The 17110-nt window shown below is 40.7% G+C and overlaps 1 protein-coding gene across 1 annotated transcript in view; it reads right to left on the bottom strand.

Moving 5' to 3' along the window:
• LOC108441154 overlaps window positions 1–14879 on the bottom strand; it is a 61028-nt gene extending 46149 nt beyond the window's left edge. The window contains exon 1 of the mRNA XM_017720510.2: window positions 14793–14879. The gene's annotated coding sequence lies outside the window, so the exon portion shown is untranslated. The remainder of the gene's footprint in view (window positions 1–14792) is intronic.
• Between the last annotated feature and the right edge of the window lie 2231 nt (window positions 14880–17110).

The following is a 17110-nucleotide window of genomic DNA, read 5'->3' as shown; positions in this document are numbered from 1 at the left end:
TTACACGATGTCATCAGACATTTATGCTGCTTAAAATTTCCGCACCCCCAACTTAAACACTGTCCTGCATACCTGGAGTCAGCCTTTCAGATTGTTTATGGAAATAATGCATGTTGGATGATGTAAAGCAGGTGTGTGAAACTTGGGACCTTCCAGGCCAAAGTGCTTCAGAGATTAATGTATACCATCATCTAACAGTCTGAATTCAAGTCCTTGATAATTAGCTGATGAGCTAAATTAGGTGTGTTTAATGATACTGAAGTCTGCAGTGTTTTGGCCCACAAGGACTGGAGCCTCACGCAAGTGAAATAAAAGACCATCCAGATTGTTACCAGTGTAAAGTTCAAAAGCCAGCATCTGTCATGGTGTGGAATGTGGATAAGATGCCCCCAGTTTGCAGTAAGAAGTCTCCAGCTATTAGCTGATAGACCTAGTTTGTTTACATTTTACCTTCATGTTCAGGCTTCACCTTTCCAGTGTAGAGATCCTGAAGGCTTTATGATGTGATGCGATAGTCAATTTAAAGTTTATTTATATAGCACTTTTTTCAATTGTCATTGTCACAATACAGCTTTACACAAAAATCCAGGTCCAGGCCCCCATGAGCATCACCAATGGTGACAGTGGCAAGGAAAGTCCCTCTAAGAGAAATGGTAAGAAACCTTAAGAGGAACCAAGACTCAAAATAAGAACCCGTCCTCCTCTGGTTGACACTGGAGGAGAACTGATACCTATGAATGTTCACCTGCTTACGTGTTATTTTGCAACATGATCTAGTTACTTGATCACAGCCATGTTCTACAGGATTCTTCATCAAGCATAGTTTCTTTGTGGTGGCTGATGCGTATGAAGTAAAGGCACAGATATCTGTTACTGCTCAAGTTTCAGTAATTATTAGGAAAAAAGAACTGCCAAGAATGCAAGTCCATACTACAGAACTATAAATATCTTTATCATTGCAACACTAGATGTGATATACACCTAACATGCAACCTAGAGAAACCATGTAGAGTATGCAACAAAACTAAGTCTACTCATTTTCAGTGTTAGTAAATGTTTGGTAAATTTTTGAGCCGTTTCTGTTCAAAACAATTTAATCTGTTTTTGTTTAAAGAAAATAAAGTATTAAAAAAAATTAATACAATAAAACAACTGTTTGTGAGGAAGGATTCATGAAAGGGAACTGTAACAATGTAACACTCAGACAGGGTTGTTAGATGCAAATGCAGAGAGTCTTTTAATAAACAAAGTCCCGAAGAGCCAAATCGTAGAACCAACAGGCAAAGACCAAAACACAGTGAAAACAGCTCGATAGTGACACAGAGTGGCAATACCTCGCAAAGAGGCAGAGTGAGAGTCCGGGTTGTAAAGGGTTTGGGTAGTGGGTAACTAATAGTTCTGTAGAATTCGGGTCAGGTGGCCAGGTGATGGTTTTCACTTTCTCTTGCGTGCTTTTCGCAATGTGTTTAGGATCATTGTCGTGTTTGAAAATTTCTTTCCTGCCAAGTGTCTCGAGAGCAATCTTAGAATAATCTTTTCATTCAGTATTTTGGTGAATCTGTATAGGTCACCCTCCTACTCCTGCTAAACATGTAGCACCCTGTCACCACACTACCTCCACCATGCTTCACAGTTAGCACTGTGCAGTCACTGTGATGGGCTTGGCCAGGTTTACAGCAAACATGCTGAACCTCATTTGATCCAAACAAGCTAAACTTAGTTTCATCTAACCAGAGAATATTAGGCTTCTTTTGCAAAGCTTGGCCTTGCGATTTTGTGTCAGTTAGTGAAGATTTTGTTCTTGGACGCCGTCCATAGAGGTTGGCTTTTTGCAATGTCCAGAGCACTAGGTGCTTACTAAGAGGTCAATTTCTGAAGATGAAACTTGTGCTAAGCTAAAAGCCACCTGCACCCTTTTCCATCCTTGTGAAGTTTTACTCTATGGTTTTCTGACAGTTATGATAGGGAATAAAAGACAAGAATAAATATTCTGTTCGAAGAGTCTAACAGGACTTAGATAATTAAATGGAAATTGCTTCACAGGTGTGCTCACTGTTGTGTGTGTAACCTGAAATGTCATTATTTTAATCAAACCTGTTGGTCATGTTCAACTAATTTAGATTAGATTTAGAACAGATGTGTCATTTTGGTCCACATAACACCACAACATAACACTTAGGCCCCTAAGGACGAAACGTTTGGCCTTTTCTGATCCAGTGTGACTGATACTGACACAGCAACTAATTTTCCCAGCAATTAACTGCAACTCTGATTCAGCCTGTGATTTGATGGAATGCCGCCAGTGCTGTTTGTCTGACTGATTTTTAAAAATGTTCTCAGCTTAAGACACCTTAATATAGTTTTTCTGTAATTTGATGCATCGTCTGTTTCTTGTGTAAGTGAAACCAAATATCTCAAATGTCTGTGCCTACCAGATACCTTTCCTAGGAGCTGTTACTGATCATGTTTGCTGGTATAATTTAGGCCCAATCCCATTTCACCCCTTTGCCCCTAACACTCAGCCCCCTACCCCTCCATTTTGCGCGTTCACGTCTAGGGGTAGGGAGGGGTGTCCCGATTGTTGTTGAGATGGAGGGGTAGGGTGAAGTGTTAGGGCTACATTACCCTACAAACGGAGATTTTTCAGAGGCTCACTATAAAGAGAGTGTTCTGAGAAAATTCCCAGAATGCTATGCGAATCATGGGCAAGACGGCTGCACAAGCAACCAAAGAGACCCATAAATGTAAGTATTTCTCTGTTAAAAAGCCGCTGTATTGTAAGATCCATCATAATAGCATTTTATGGCCATTTCCTTCATAACACAAAAATCTCCAGTAATACGCTGATGTCTCGGTTGCTACCTGGCAAAATTTCCCGTTCCACCTTAAATGGCACAGCAGTTACGTTCTGGTACCTGAGGTTGCCTCACCATTTAAGGTGGAATGGGAAACCGATCATGAAGCTGGCGATTAGTAAGCTAAGTTCAGCCTCATATCACCGAAGAATTCTTGGTGGGTGATAAATAATTGCCCCCCTCTTTGAAGGTATTGACTTCTACTGACGTGCATTTGTTTCTTGAAGAAACAAAAAAGTGTGGAGACTCGAGGAAAAAGCATTTTAATGAATGCGCATCTTCCTACCAAGCAAGTCTAACTTACACAACCATCAAACTTAGTCACTCCGGTAAAACACTTACATATTTGTAAATGACTGTCTAAACGACCCCAAAGCCCCCCTACTTAATGGCCGGCTGCCTCTACCTTTGTAATTGAATTAGAGGTGTTGAGGCCCACCTAGGAATTTAAAACCTCCTCCATCTAGAAGCCTTCAACAAATTGCTAGATTTGGAGCTATAGATAACCAGATGTGAAATAGGCAAACCATTGGGGGTCGTTACATGACAAAGGACCGGCTCTCCGCAGCCCCCTCACATCACCCAAGAAAGACATACAAAATGCAAATGAGATTCACCCAAAAGGCAAGGGAAACAGAAGTTACGAAGTTAATAAAAGCAAATAGTCAAATAATATTTAACAAAGGCACATGAAGCCCTAAATGTGTTTAAGCAGTGAGGAGCTGAACTTTCCCCTCCTCTGCTGTCACTGCAGTCTGGCAGGGTCGCCTACAGAGCGGCACCAGTAGCTGTTAATGAAGTAATGTAGTTTTATTTGTTTGTGCTCTTTTTTTATTCAGCGACTTGATTGATTGATGCGTAAAACTGAAGTTGTGAATGAATCGCAAGCGCCCATGCTTTTCAGTCTCTTTCAGATAAAAGGCAAATATCAGTGCGATATACCATTACTGCTGTAGTATGGAGACAAAGCAGGAAAACATGTCCTGATTATTTTTTTCATATCATATTTTTAATAGGATTCACCTGTACTGTCATGTGACAAGTGAGATCACCACAGCTGGAAGCGGCGTATTGGAAATGGCCAGAAAACCTCATCTCGTCTGTTTACGTAAAAATCGCTGACGACAACTGATGATGGTTCTTGAAGGGTCGTCCCATTTCATAGGGGGAAGATTTCAACCAGGAGGGTTACACTACAAAAACAAGGGGTAGGGGTAAAAATAAATAATGGGACTGGGCTTTACTGTTTAAGTTCCCTTTCACTTCTTGCTGTTTGTCTCACCTTCATTATTAATCTGTCATCACACTGTCATTCACTTTTATGACTCTCTGTTCTTCTCATAGTTCAGACCTCGTTATTCAGCTCTGCTCAGCTGAATTAAGGTCATGTCACTTAAAGAGTAACTACATACACCTTTAGACCTTTTTTTCATTAACAGCTGAAACGCAGTGCTCTGTACGAATGAAATATACCGGCCTTGCTTAAAATCTGACCACATCTTTCCAAACTGTAAAAATAGCATTTTTATCATGGTCAGTTCTGTCTCAATTTTAAAACTGAAAATTGAAAAAATGTCAAACCACGAAGTTTATATTTGTTCACAAAGTTCATTCAAATCCTAGTCCTGATCCCCAAATTGTTCACTGGCTTTTTCATGGAACTGGCAAGTCTTGTGGATCATAGTTGGAATGTTTTGGCGCTGCGTTTTACTGAAACCCAAACATTTATTGCTGCTGCGCTGACGTTGAACTGTGTGCTGCACTGGGTCGGTATGACCAACAGGTCAAAACAAGCTTAGAACAAAGTGACCGCTGTGCCCTGATTGGTGCTCTTGCTTTGCACTTCTTTCGTTTTGACCAAAAGGAATGACAGATTTTGAATAATGTAGTGTAGGAAAAAGTCAGATATTTGACCTTGAAATGTAGTGGAGTGAAAGTAAAAAGTCACCCAAAATGGAAAACCTTCAGTACAAATACACGAAAAAACTACTTAAGTACAGAAATCGATTACATTTACTTAGTTACTGCCCATAATACATCAAATAATAACCATCAAGTATTCAGCCGAGCCAGAATATAAAGTGTTTTATATGTTAATCTGTATCAAAGGAAATCTGGGGAAGCCAGTTTGAATGGGCCTGATGCAGCTGATAAAATGAATAATAGTATTATCTACACTTTTTCAGGTGCTGTGCTTAGTTTGTCAGCTTTTATGTTGATGTTAACATCTTCTCTTTTAGGTTCTATAGAAAATATTCTGTTCAGTTAATAATGTTTGTTTGTACCTCATTCTGTTCTGTATAGATCTACTTATACTTGGAGCAAGAGGTGGAGCAAACTGGTTTAAAGGTGGGAGGATTGTAGTGGGAGCCCTGGGGTGTCAGGTGGGACTTTTTGGCAGTGGCAAATGATTTACATGACTCACGGGTTGAATAGGAGGGGACCCTTTGCAGAATATTGCTTGGAGCTCCAGGGAAGTCAGGAGTAGTCACCCAGAAGAAATGGAAGCTGTAAGTTAAAGGCTAAAAGTGGATGTTATATTCAGTTCTCTGTATAATCTTCTCTTAAATATGTTTTCTGCTTTTTCCTGATGTTAGTTTGACTATAATTTAAATAAATGCTCTCTGGCTGTTGTACTATATGGACAAAAGTATTGGGACACCTACACATTACACCCACACCAGCTTTTCTGACTCCCATTTTAAATCCATAGGCATTAATATGGAGCTGGTTCCCCTTTGCCCTGCGATGGACTGGCGACCCATCCAGGGTGTATCCTGCCTTCCGCCCGAAGACTGCTGGGATAGGCTCCAGCACCCCCCCGCGACCCTGACGGAGAAGCAGCTTAGAAAATGGATGGATGGATGGTTCCCCCTTTGCAGCTCTAACAGCTTCCACTCTTCTGGGGAGCTTCCTACAAGATGTTGAAGAAAGTCAATGGGAATTTCTGCCAATTCATCCAAAAGAGCATTTGTGAGGTCAGACACTGATGTTGGACGAGAGGGCCTGGCTCACAATTTCCGTTCTAGTTTATCCCAAAGGTGTCTGATGGGGTTGAGGTCAGGGCTCTGTGAGGGTCAGTCAAGCTCCTCCACACCACACTCACCCAGCCAGGCCTTTATGGAGCTTCTTTGTGTACTGGGCCTCAGTCATGCTGGAACAGAAAAGGTTCTTCCCTAAACTGTTCCCACAAAGCTGGAAACTACAATTGTCCAAAATGTGCAGGTTTCCCTTCACTGGATCTAAGGGTTCTAGACCACCCCCTGAAAAACAGCCCCATATCATCATCCCTCCTCCACCAAACTTCAGTCAGGCAGGTAACGTTCTCTTGGCATTCGACAAACCCAGACCCGTTAACCTGCATCTCTACTGGCTGGTTGGTTCCTTGTTGTGCTTAAGTGTCAGCCGACAAACTGTTTATATGAGTGAATGTGCTCATGGCAGCTAATATTTTCCTAATTTGAATGATTGACTGAAGCATTTAAATTGCAGCAAGATTTACAAGTTTGAAATTTTATTTGAATGATTTGGGTATACTGTGTTATTGCAGAACATGGTCCATGGCGGAATACAAAATACAGAAAGATTAACACTTACTGTCGACTAGAGATGACAAAATACCACTTTCATTTCTGATACTAATATTGAAATCTTAAGCATTAATCAACACTGATCCAAATTCCTTCTTTAACAGCAAACCTTAAAATTAGCTCTTTTTAATTCAATAAGTTTGCTTAAACTGATTAACAACAAGACATCACACAGTGTGAGTGAGTGCTATTTCAGGACAGATTTGTGACAGGATTGAATCAGATATGTTGTTTTACTTCCTCTGATTTCCCCTCCAGCATTTTCTGCTGACACAGGCTGACTACTGATATGTTAATGCCAGGTTTCCAGTTCATTTGTGTTTCTCAGCTATTTTAATATCAGTAAATGTCTTAGTGGTTTTGTTTGTTTATTTTTTATTACAGAAATTGAGGAAAACACTAAATCTTAATAAATGTGCTGGTAATTCTTGTTTCTTGTTAGATTTTCCTCTGTATTCAAACATCATGCCAGAATAGCAAAGCATAATCCCACTTGCATTATCTGGCAGCTAATATAACTCAATTGCATTCATTTTAATGAGAGTAATGATTATGCCAATGTGATGCTAAGTTAAGTAAACTGAGGAAGATCTGTTTCATTTTAATATTTCCAGTAACTTTCACAATCAACAGCCAGATCAGGCGTGTCAAACTCAACCACTAAAAGGGTCATGTTTAAAAATCTCAACGAATCTGGGGCAGCTGTGTTTTCATTTTATTATATTTTTACTTAATATTTTGCCACAACCCCAGTCATTGTTTAGTAAAAATATGCCAAAACTACAATGGCAAAAAATAGGCACTCAGTAATTGAGCAATTCAAAAATACAGTGGTGTGAAAAAGTGTTTGCCAGATTTCTTATTCTTTTGCATGTTTGTCACCCTTAAATGTTTCAGATCACCAAACAAATATAAATATTAGACATAAATAACAAGTATACACAAAATACAGTTTATAAATGAAGGTCTTTATTATTAAGGGAAAAAAGAAATCCAAACCTACAGGGCCCTGTGTGAAAAAGTGATTGCCCCCTATACCTAATAACTGGTTGGGCCACCCTTAGCAGCAACAACTGCAATCAAGCATTGTATTTGTTGTAATTCAGCCACATTGGAGGGTTTCCAAGCATGAACCGCCTTTTTAAGGTCATACCACAGCATCTCCATCGGATTCAGGTCAGGACTTTGAGTAGGCCACTCCAAAGTCTTGATTTTGTTCGCCTTAAGCCATTCAGAGGTGGACTTGCTGGTGTGCTTTGGGTCATTGTCCTGCTGCAGAACCCATGAGCGTTTCAGCTTGAGGTCATGAACAGATGGCCAGAGATTCTCCTTCAGGATTTTTTGGTAGACAGCAGAATTCATGGTTCCATTTACCACAGCAAGTCTTCTAGGTCCTGAAGCAGCAAAACAGCCCCAGACCATCACACTACCACCACCATATTTTACTGCTGGTATATTTTCTGAAATCACTTTTTCACACATGCAAAAGAATAAGAAACCAGGAAGGGGCAAACACTTTTTCACACCACTGAAATTTTAAATAGTTTCATATAATACAATAGACTACATTATCTGCAGATACTGATAAACCTCTAAATTTCCCCAATGTACAGTAGGTTTTCAAAGCTGCCCATTCGCTTGAACTAGACACCTGGCATCTGGCAGCTGTCCCACAGAATGTTGTTGAGGAGGGCGTTACGTTGCAGTGCATACTGGGAACTGTAGTGCAGTTCATGGTGAAATGAGCTAATATTAATAGAAAATTAACAATTTTGAAGGCTGAATAGGATTGTGCCATGGGCCTGACTTGTGTTTTTCACATATGGGATCTAGATGAACAGGTTGAAAAGGATGTTGAACTTAGCAAACACTGTATGAGATTAGTTAACCTAACAAAGTATTGCTAAGTAAATTATTACTGATTAGTTTGGTCAATCAGGAGTTAATGAAATATAAAAAACGCAATGCAGCACAGTTATAAATATTTTTGAAAGTGAAGTGGCACAAATTGATGTTTCACCCTTCAGACAGACAGACAGACTGAAAAACTTAGCAACAGTGACTTGTAGCCACTGGTCACAGCTTTAAAAAAAGGCTTCTGATAAATTATAAGCTATTCTGATTTCACTTAATATTACGTCATAATGCAGGTGCATAATGGAGGTGGACCATCCATGGCTGGGCACAATGAAACTAAATTGCAGAAGCAACTTTTAATGCTTAATGTTTAATGTAATGTATTTTATTTTTAGCATGGTTTTAAAAATACTAACTTTCTGGGAACATTTAAAAAATCTTTTAAAATAAGATTAACGTTCTAAGAAAGTTATCACTAAACATTCATGAAATGTTTGTTTTTAGAAGACGCTCTCCCACCTTAAAGAAGAACATTCTGAAGAAGAAAAAAAGATGTTTTAATAATGTTAGGGCATAATGTTCTAAGAAAGTTACCACTCAACATTCTTACAATGTTTAGAAAATGTTATGCTACCTTTAAGTAGAACATTATTGGACCAAAAAAGGAAAAGGAACGTTTCTACTCCATCATGTTGAATGTTATAATCTTTCACTATGATGCGAACATGCAGAACATACGCAAACTTTCCGATAGGGAATGTAACCAGATACAGGTGTTTACACAGATGTTATTCTTCTATTTAACAGATTATTTACAGAATTACCCACCTTGTTCAATCAGATAGAAATTGTATTCCGAATGGCCTTAATAGGACTAGTCTATTCTAATGGAGCTATTAGTCAGATTATTATTGGAATATTAGGCTGTATGTATATGTGAATATTGTCGTAGGTGGTCTTCGTCCAAATCTGTCGTTGATTTGTATAGTAATTCATGCAAAAAGCTTCTGCACAAAATCTGAACCACAAAAGTACATCAGCACAACGAGGCAAGATTCTTTATTGATTTACATCTTTCAGTTCAGTTTTCATAACTACTTTGGCTTCTTCAGGTGTCCCAAAATGGACATGGGTATAGATACAAGGAGGTGAAGTGGCCACTTGGTGTGCTTTTTTGTTTATCTTTTGATCTTCCATGTGCTTTTTGTTTTGATCCCAGTCCGGCCCCTTGTTTGGTTACTCCGCCCCTGATTGTTCCCACCTGTGTTTCCACCTGTGTCTTCTGTTCCCTAGTTAGCCCTCATGTATTTAAGCCCTGTGTTTTCCCCTGTGTGGTTGCAGGTCTTTGTTTGTTGTTAGATGTCTGATGTTTGGCTGGTGTTTGTTGTGTATGTTTGTTTGGCTTGTTCTGTTCAATTTTGGATATTGGCGTTCTTAGTTATGTCTGTCCACCCTAAGCTCGGTATTGATTATTGGAACCTGGACTGGCTCGACCACGACCCTGGAGTTGCCCATAATAAAAGTTGCTTATCTCAGCACGTGTCCGCCTCTCTCGTTACAAGAGGGTGTTTGTGTAACTTTCTAGTGGGTCAAGTTGAACTTTGGGCAGCCCTGGCTTAAAGTCTATATGCAGTATGAACTGAAACACCTAATATGGGACAAATCCTCTATCCTCTAAAGTGTCAGTGGCCTTTATCGGGTGTATTGGTTAAGTGTCAGATGCAAACTCATACAGTGTGTTTGTCTCATACAGTACTGTGCAAACGTTTTAGGCATCTAAGCAAATTTTTTAACAATTGACCTCAGCAGTGAGTTTATCACAGTATACATTAGAATAAAGTCATATTCAGAATTCAAATAAACATAAAAACAATAAAAAGTAACAAGAATTTCTTGGGTCCATACTTTTCCCTGACACCTTCACAGCCGCCACAGAGACTTGTTAATATCATCACTATCATCAATTTACTGAAGCACTGATTGGTCAAACCAGGAGCTGCTTTTTAATTACATATAATACTGGGCTTCCTCGAGGAGAGGCTTGAAAATGGTTAAACAAACACACAAACACGCTAACATCCAGAAAATCACTATTTATTATTTACATATCTATCTATCTGTCTATCTATCTATTTATCTATAAATAAATTATTTTTTATTATTCCATAAATTTAGTTTATTCAAATATTAACACTTTTCTTAGCAAATAAACACAAACTACACAAATAAATAGATTTTGAAAATGTGGCTTGGATGCCTAAGACTTTCACACAGTACTGTACATAAACAAAGCACACTATATCGGAAGAATTGATGGAAAAAGTGGTGGGAAAAATGAAAGTAATAAGCCAAAGTCACATGGTTTCTTACACAATGAGAGTTACAACCACCCCTAAAGTGTCACAAGACGTTTGTCTCATCATAGCGGTGACATCTCCACTCGAGCCATGTTACAGAAGCATTTCTTTGTAGTATCTCTGTCACTCTGTCAACGACAGCTTTATCGCCTGATCAGGTGCGCATGCCATGCATGAGAGTTAGCCTCTCAATAGATCAGCTCATTGATAAGGTGCAGGTTTGCCCTGTTAACGCACTCTTTAAGTGGTAATGCAAACTCTCCCTGCACTTACACACCTGATTCAAAGGAAACTGCAGCGTGATCGCTCTGCATTCAAGGAAAAGCACATTCCAGTTAGAAAATGAACGTCACCTGCACATCATGTTGTCTAGCATGTCGCACATTTTTTTGGCTTCAAATAGGGGCCCCATCACTCATGACAGAATTATATCATAGGGTTACATAAAGGGTCAGTGATGTAATTTAATTATGTAATATGTTATTAATGTAATTTAAAGGGTTCATATCCTACATTTTTCTTGTATTTCATTACATTTTTTTTACCTATGAGAGCTTTTTTTAAACCTTAAATCACTGTGCCTTTAAGACTGATATATGCAAATGAGTTCTGACCTGATTGGCTGTACTGTAATGTACTTCTTTCAAAAAGCAGTCTGGTCTGAAACACGTAGCTTCAACATGAACAGGCTGTCGGCTGAACAGGTGGATACATGTGAATGTGTTGTTTTTCAGGCCTGCGTCCTGTGGCATTCACTGATGTGCTCGGCATCAGTGTCGTCACGTCTTCACATCAGCGACACCAATTTTACCGAATGTTGTGAAGTGTCCCAAGTTTGAAAGTTAACTACTAATAAAGTGCATGTGAACGCACTCAGTGTTTATTAGCAGTTCCTCTAGCAGTGGTAGTTGTAGTAATTGCATAAATCCGTAGTGTTCAGTAAATATTTTAACACTGAAGTGTTGACAAAACAAAACGTTAGTTCGGGGTTCTCAGTGGATTTGATCATTCCAATCATTTTTTAATTCTGTTGCTGCTGCGTTCTGAATGAATCCACAAAGGCAGGTTGAACTATATGAGTCTAAATTACAGTAATAGTTGTAGCTAAATTACATGCAGTGTGCAGCGTTCATGCAGCATCAGATGTTGAATGGTTCCCCTTGCATGCAGTGATCTACACAAGAACCTTTTCATGTAGCAAGGCGAATCACTGCTGAGGTCACTTTCACTGTGGAGGTCAAGAGGTCAGTTATATCTACACTCATCTTTAGCCAATATCAATAGTAGTGAGAATTAAGCAAGAAGCAACTATTGCTTGTGCACTGATCTCGTCAGCCCTTCTGACTCAAGTGGGTGGTCAACAGTTGAACTTCTGGTACAACTGCTACTGTTATATTACACTTACTATAAGGCCATCAAGAGGTGGAGCTCTCTTTATATTAGTCAGCTTGGAATATTTCCTTTCCCTGATGAAGTCAGGTGGTGACTCAGAGGCCTTGGCTGAAGGTGTGAATGAACTTTTCAGTTCTTTTATATCTGCTGTGTATTCGTACACATCCAGACATGCGGAACTGAAACTCTTAAAGATGCAGGGAACCAAATCTGTGTTTTCTTTCTAATTAGGTGAATCTAGTTCTTGCAGGCATACAGTAAATATGGACTAAGTCAACCCTTTGAATAACGTTCCAATGACCAATAAATGACTGATATATTTCACCATATTTCTTGCCTCTCGATGTAAACTAGGCAGCCCTAATCTTGGGTAACACTTCCAAAAGCATTCCCCTGACCAATCACAAGGCTGATCTATTTTGCTCTGCCCACACAAAGTTTCAGAGTCAGAGAAACTTTGGCCGTATTTCCATTGCATGGTACCAGCTCAGGGCGGCACGGTGGCGTGGTGGGTAGCGCTGTCGCCTCACAGCGATTCGGTTCGATTCCCCGGCCGGGCGGTCCTGTCTGTGTGGAGTTTGCATGTTCTCCCCGTGTCTGTGTGGGTTTCCTCTGGGTTCTCTGGTTTCATCCCACAGTCCAAAGACATGCAGTCAGCAGTCAGGCCAATTGGACGTGCTACATTGCCCCTAGGTGTGAGTGACTGTCTGTCTGCCCTGCGAAGGACTGGCGACCTGTCCAGGGTGTGTCCTGCCCGAAGACTGCTGGGACAGGCTCCAGCACCCCACCCTGACGGAGAAGCGGCTTAGATAATGGATGGATGGATGGTACCAGCTCAACTTGACTCTACTGTTCTTGCCGTTTTTGGTCTTGCACTAGGAAAATTGGGTACCTGGTACCAGGTACTGTTCTTGGTATCACTTCCGTCGAGGTCCCAGGTGATCTTAGCCAATATGAAAAGGTGACTGCAAAACTGCTACAGCCTACTGATTCGTCAGAGAGTCTTTATTCTTGAGCATGCTTCTGTTTTCCCTTGCCTTTTGTGTTTTTGTGTGGGGGCTGCGGAGAGCCGGTCCTTTGTCATGTAATGACCCCCAATGGTCAGCCTACTTCACATCTGGTTATCTATAGCTCCAAATCTAGCAATGCCATTTGTTGAAGGCTTCTAGATGGAGGAGACTGTAAATTCCTGGGTGGGCCTCAATACCTCTAATTTAATTACAAAGGTAGAGGCAGCTGCCCATCAAGTAGGGGGGCTTTGGGGTTGTTTAGGTAAAGGGACAACTAGAGGGTGTGGTTTACAGGAGTGACTAAGTTTGATGGTTCTTTTTGCTGGTCTCCTTCACGTCATGGCAGTTTCATTTGGCGTTGCTATGATGACCAGCTACATTGAGCGAGCGCTATATCTGCAGTGGAACATGAAGTAGCTGGGACCAAAAGTGAGTCTAGCTGGTACCATGCAGTGGGAAAGTAGCTTTAGTGAGCTAAAGCTAACCCAGCATAACCAAAAGCTGGCAAGCTAGGCCACCTGTCTGTAGCTGCCTGTCGCCCGTTCATTCATTTGTCCAACACCAACACTGTTCGTTCGTCTGTTCCCTCATTCACGTGTTGCTTCGTCCATCCGTTTGTCCGTCCAACTGTCCATCTCTTTCATCCAGTTCATCCAGTTTCATATTTTTCTTCCAGTTAGCATGATTTAAAAAGCTGGATAATGATTTTAGTTCTGTTTGAGGGGCAGAGCAGGCTATGAGTGTTGGACAGAGAGCTGTCAGTCAAGCTGCTCATTAGCCACGCCCACACAGCTCTCAGATCAGCACCTTTTAAGCTCTATTTTATTATAATTACAGTACTGTGTGAAAGTCTTAGGCACCCAAGACACATTTTCAAAATCTATTTATCTATTTATTTGTGCAGTTTGTGTTTATTTGCCGAGAAAAGTGTTAATATTTGAATAAACTAAATTTATAGAATAATAATTAATAATGATATATATATATATATATATATATATATATATATATATATATATATATATATATAATATATATATATATATAAAAAATAAACAGTGATTTTCTGGATGTTAGTGTGTTTGTTTACCCATTTCCAAGCCTCTCCTCGAGGAAGCCCAGTATTATATGTAGTTAAAAAGCAGCTCCTGGTTTGACCAATCAGTGCTTCAGTAAATTGTGCTCATGATGTAATTGATGATATTAGCAAGTCTCTGTGGCGGCTGTGAAGGTGTCAAGGAAAAATATGGACCCAAGAAATTCTTGGTACTTTTTATTGTTTTTATGTTTATTTGAATTATGAATATGACTTTATTCTAATGTATATTATGATAAACTCACTGCTGAGGTCAATTATTTAAAATCACTGGGACTTTATGCCTAAAGATATAGGTAGAGCCCCACATGAAAGTTCCCATATGTCGAGTTTTTTTTATTGAATTTGATTAGGAATAAAAAAAATTGAAAGTGCAGAAACTAAACCTGAACTAAAATAAGTTTTAAGTGTGTAGAAAACCCCTTTTGGGTACTATATAGAACCCTTTCCAGAAAATGTTCTATATACAACCTGTGACGGAGCTGCCCTCCGCCACAATGTACATATGTGTAAAAACTTTCTAGGTAATGGGGACATTTCTTACTCATTTTGATTGATTTAGCAATATAATTAAACATATTATAAACATGATTTTTGAATTTTTGAAACACTTGGGGAAGGCAACAAGTACTTACCTATGAATAGACTCCAGAGGAAGGTAGCCGTGTTTTCAGCCAGGGAGGAAAACAGGACCCTTTGTTTGCTGAGTTTTTATAGTGAACTAAAAAACCAGAAGTGACGTCACAGCACTTCCTGTTTAGCTCTATAAAAGCCCTAGAGGGAACAGAATGAGCTGGTCTTGTGGGAGAGGTAATGAAATGGGGTTGAAGCCTAAAAATATCTAAAGTTGTGATTGAATAACGGACTATTCATATTAAGCTGTATTTATTTGTAAATATTTTTCTTTTTGGCATTGGATACATTTTTTTTTGTTTTGTTTGGTTTCTTCACTGGGATTTAATAAACACCGATTTTTGCATCCCAACCTGGAACGTACCCACGTGTCTTTTCCGTCTGACCATCGCACAACCATCTACAACACTTTTTCCATCAAAATGAAGAACCGTTTTATTATGCAAAGAACCCTTTAGGCATGGGTTTAATCAAGGGTTCATGTGTTTGTTAATGGTTCTATATAGAACCAAATTCTACAAAGAACCTTTGTAGAGTCATCTTTTTTAAGAGTGTAGATAATCTATGTAGAAGGCCTGAACACTGATGTTTTTTCTAATATGTGTGCAAATAAATTGGAATTGTTTCCCTGCAGAATAACCAGTTTTCCCTTAGAAAGTCTGCACAATATGTTTGTCTGACCAGAGGTCATTAAATTTGACCTTAAAATGAATCAAAATGCCCATCGCTAGTTTGACCAGTGTTTTTGCTGTTGTGCTTTTGAGGCCTTCAGCCCTGAGGCTGCAGAACTTCTTCGCAGCCGGCTAGCATGCACTGCTTCAAGCAGCGAGTGACAGCTGTGCGCAAATCTGCATGGCATATTCCACGTGTTTTGTAAGATGTACAGTTAATTGGCTGCAGATTCAGCAGAGATACCAGTGACACCCACAGAGCACACGCTCTCTGAGAGGCAGCTGTTAAATGAGATGAACTGCAGAGATAGAGATCAGAGAGGGAGACTGCATCTCTGCGTCAGAGGAGAAATACCTGCTTATCACTTCCTTTAAGTATCACTTTCCAGGCCTCACCATGTGATCACATGTCCACTGCACCTGATTGAGTGATGACCTGATAGCGCGTGAGAGACGGCGGACGTGAGCAGCGCAGATAATGTAAACTAATTCCACTGAATGTAAAGTGAATTCCACGTATGCAAGTTGCTTGAACGCGCGTGTGTGTGTGTGTGTGTGTGTGCGCGTTTGTTCCGTTGTAAGTACGCTGGCCATATGGCAGCCAAAATTGCTGCGGCTTTACGTCAATATTTTGTTTGTTTTGTATTGTCTGTGTACATGTTTTGATGTCTCCCTTCTGGCTGAGGAGTTTGCCCTCGTTCCACTGAGAGGCTGAGAGTGATTATCCACTCTCGGGTGATGCTACACTCACAGCTATGATGAGGCCTGGACCGGCCACTTAAGCACCACTGTATTGCGGCTACAAGGCTTCCTGGACCAGGGACCTGATCAAACCTGATCAAACATCGCAGATACGCCACTGGACTGGGTGCTTGGACTCCCAGACCGGTAGTGTTCAGATGCACGAGCAGCACTACGCTGCAGATACAAGGCCTCTCAGGCCGACTGCCTAAGTGACATTACATCACAGCTATGGGGCGGCCTGGACCAGCCACTTGATTGATGCCGTACTATGGCTATAAGGCTCTCTGGATTGGGGACCTGATCGACGCTACATCACAGCTATGTGGCTGCTTGGGTCAACTGCTTGGTTGATGTTGGACTGCAGCTTGTGTGGGCTGCATGGACTGGTGGTGTTCGGCTGCGTGAGCAGCTCTACACCCCGGCTGGGAGGCCTCTCGGGCCAGCTGCCTAAGCGACACTACATCTCAGCTACATGGCTGCTTGAGCCGACTGCTTGAGTGACACTGCATTGCGGCTGTGGGGGTAGCGCTGTTGCCTCACAGCAAGGAGGACCTGGGTTTGATTCCCCAGCTGGGTGACCAGGGTCCTCTCTGTGTGGAGTTTGCATGTTCTCCCCGTGTCTGTGTGGGTTTCCTCCGGGTTCTCCGGTTTCCTGCCACAGTCCAAAGACATGCAGTCAGGCCAATTGGACATGTTAAATTTCCCCTAGGTGTGAGTGTGTGAGTGACTGTCTGTGTCTGTCTGTCTGCCCTGCGATGGACTGGCGACCTGTCCAGGGTGTATCCTGCCTTCCGCCCGAAGACTGCTGGGTTAGGCTCCAGCACCCCCCCACGACCCTGACGGAGAAGTGGCTTAGAAAATGGATGGATGGATGGATGGATGGTGTTGTAACTGCTGTTATTTCA

This window comes from Pygocentrus nattereri, chromosome 13 (assembly GCF_015220715.1).
Source record: "Pygocentrus nattereri isolate fPygNat1 chromosome 13, fPygNat1.pri, whole genome shotgun sequence".
NCBI lineage: Eukaryota > Metazoa > Chordata > Actinopteri > Characiformes > Serrasalmidae > Pygocentrus > Pygocentrus nattereri.
This window is presented reverse-complemented; position numbering and strand designations above follow the sequence as displayed.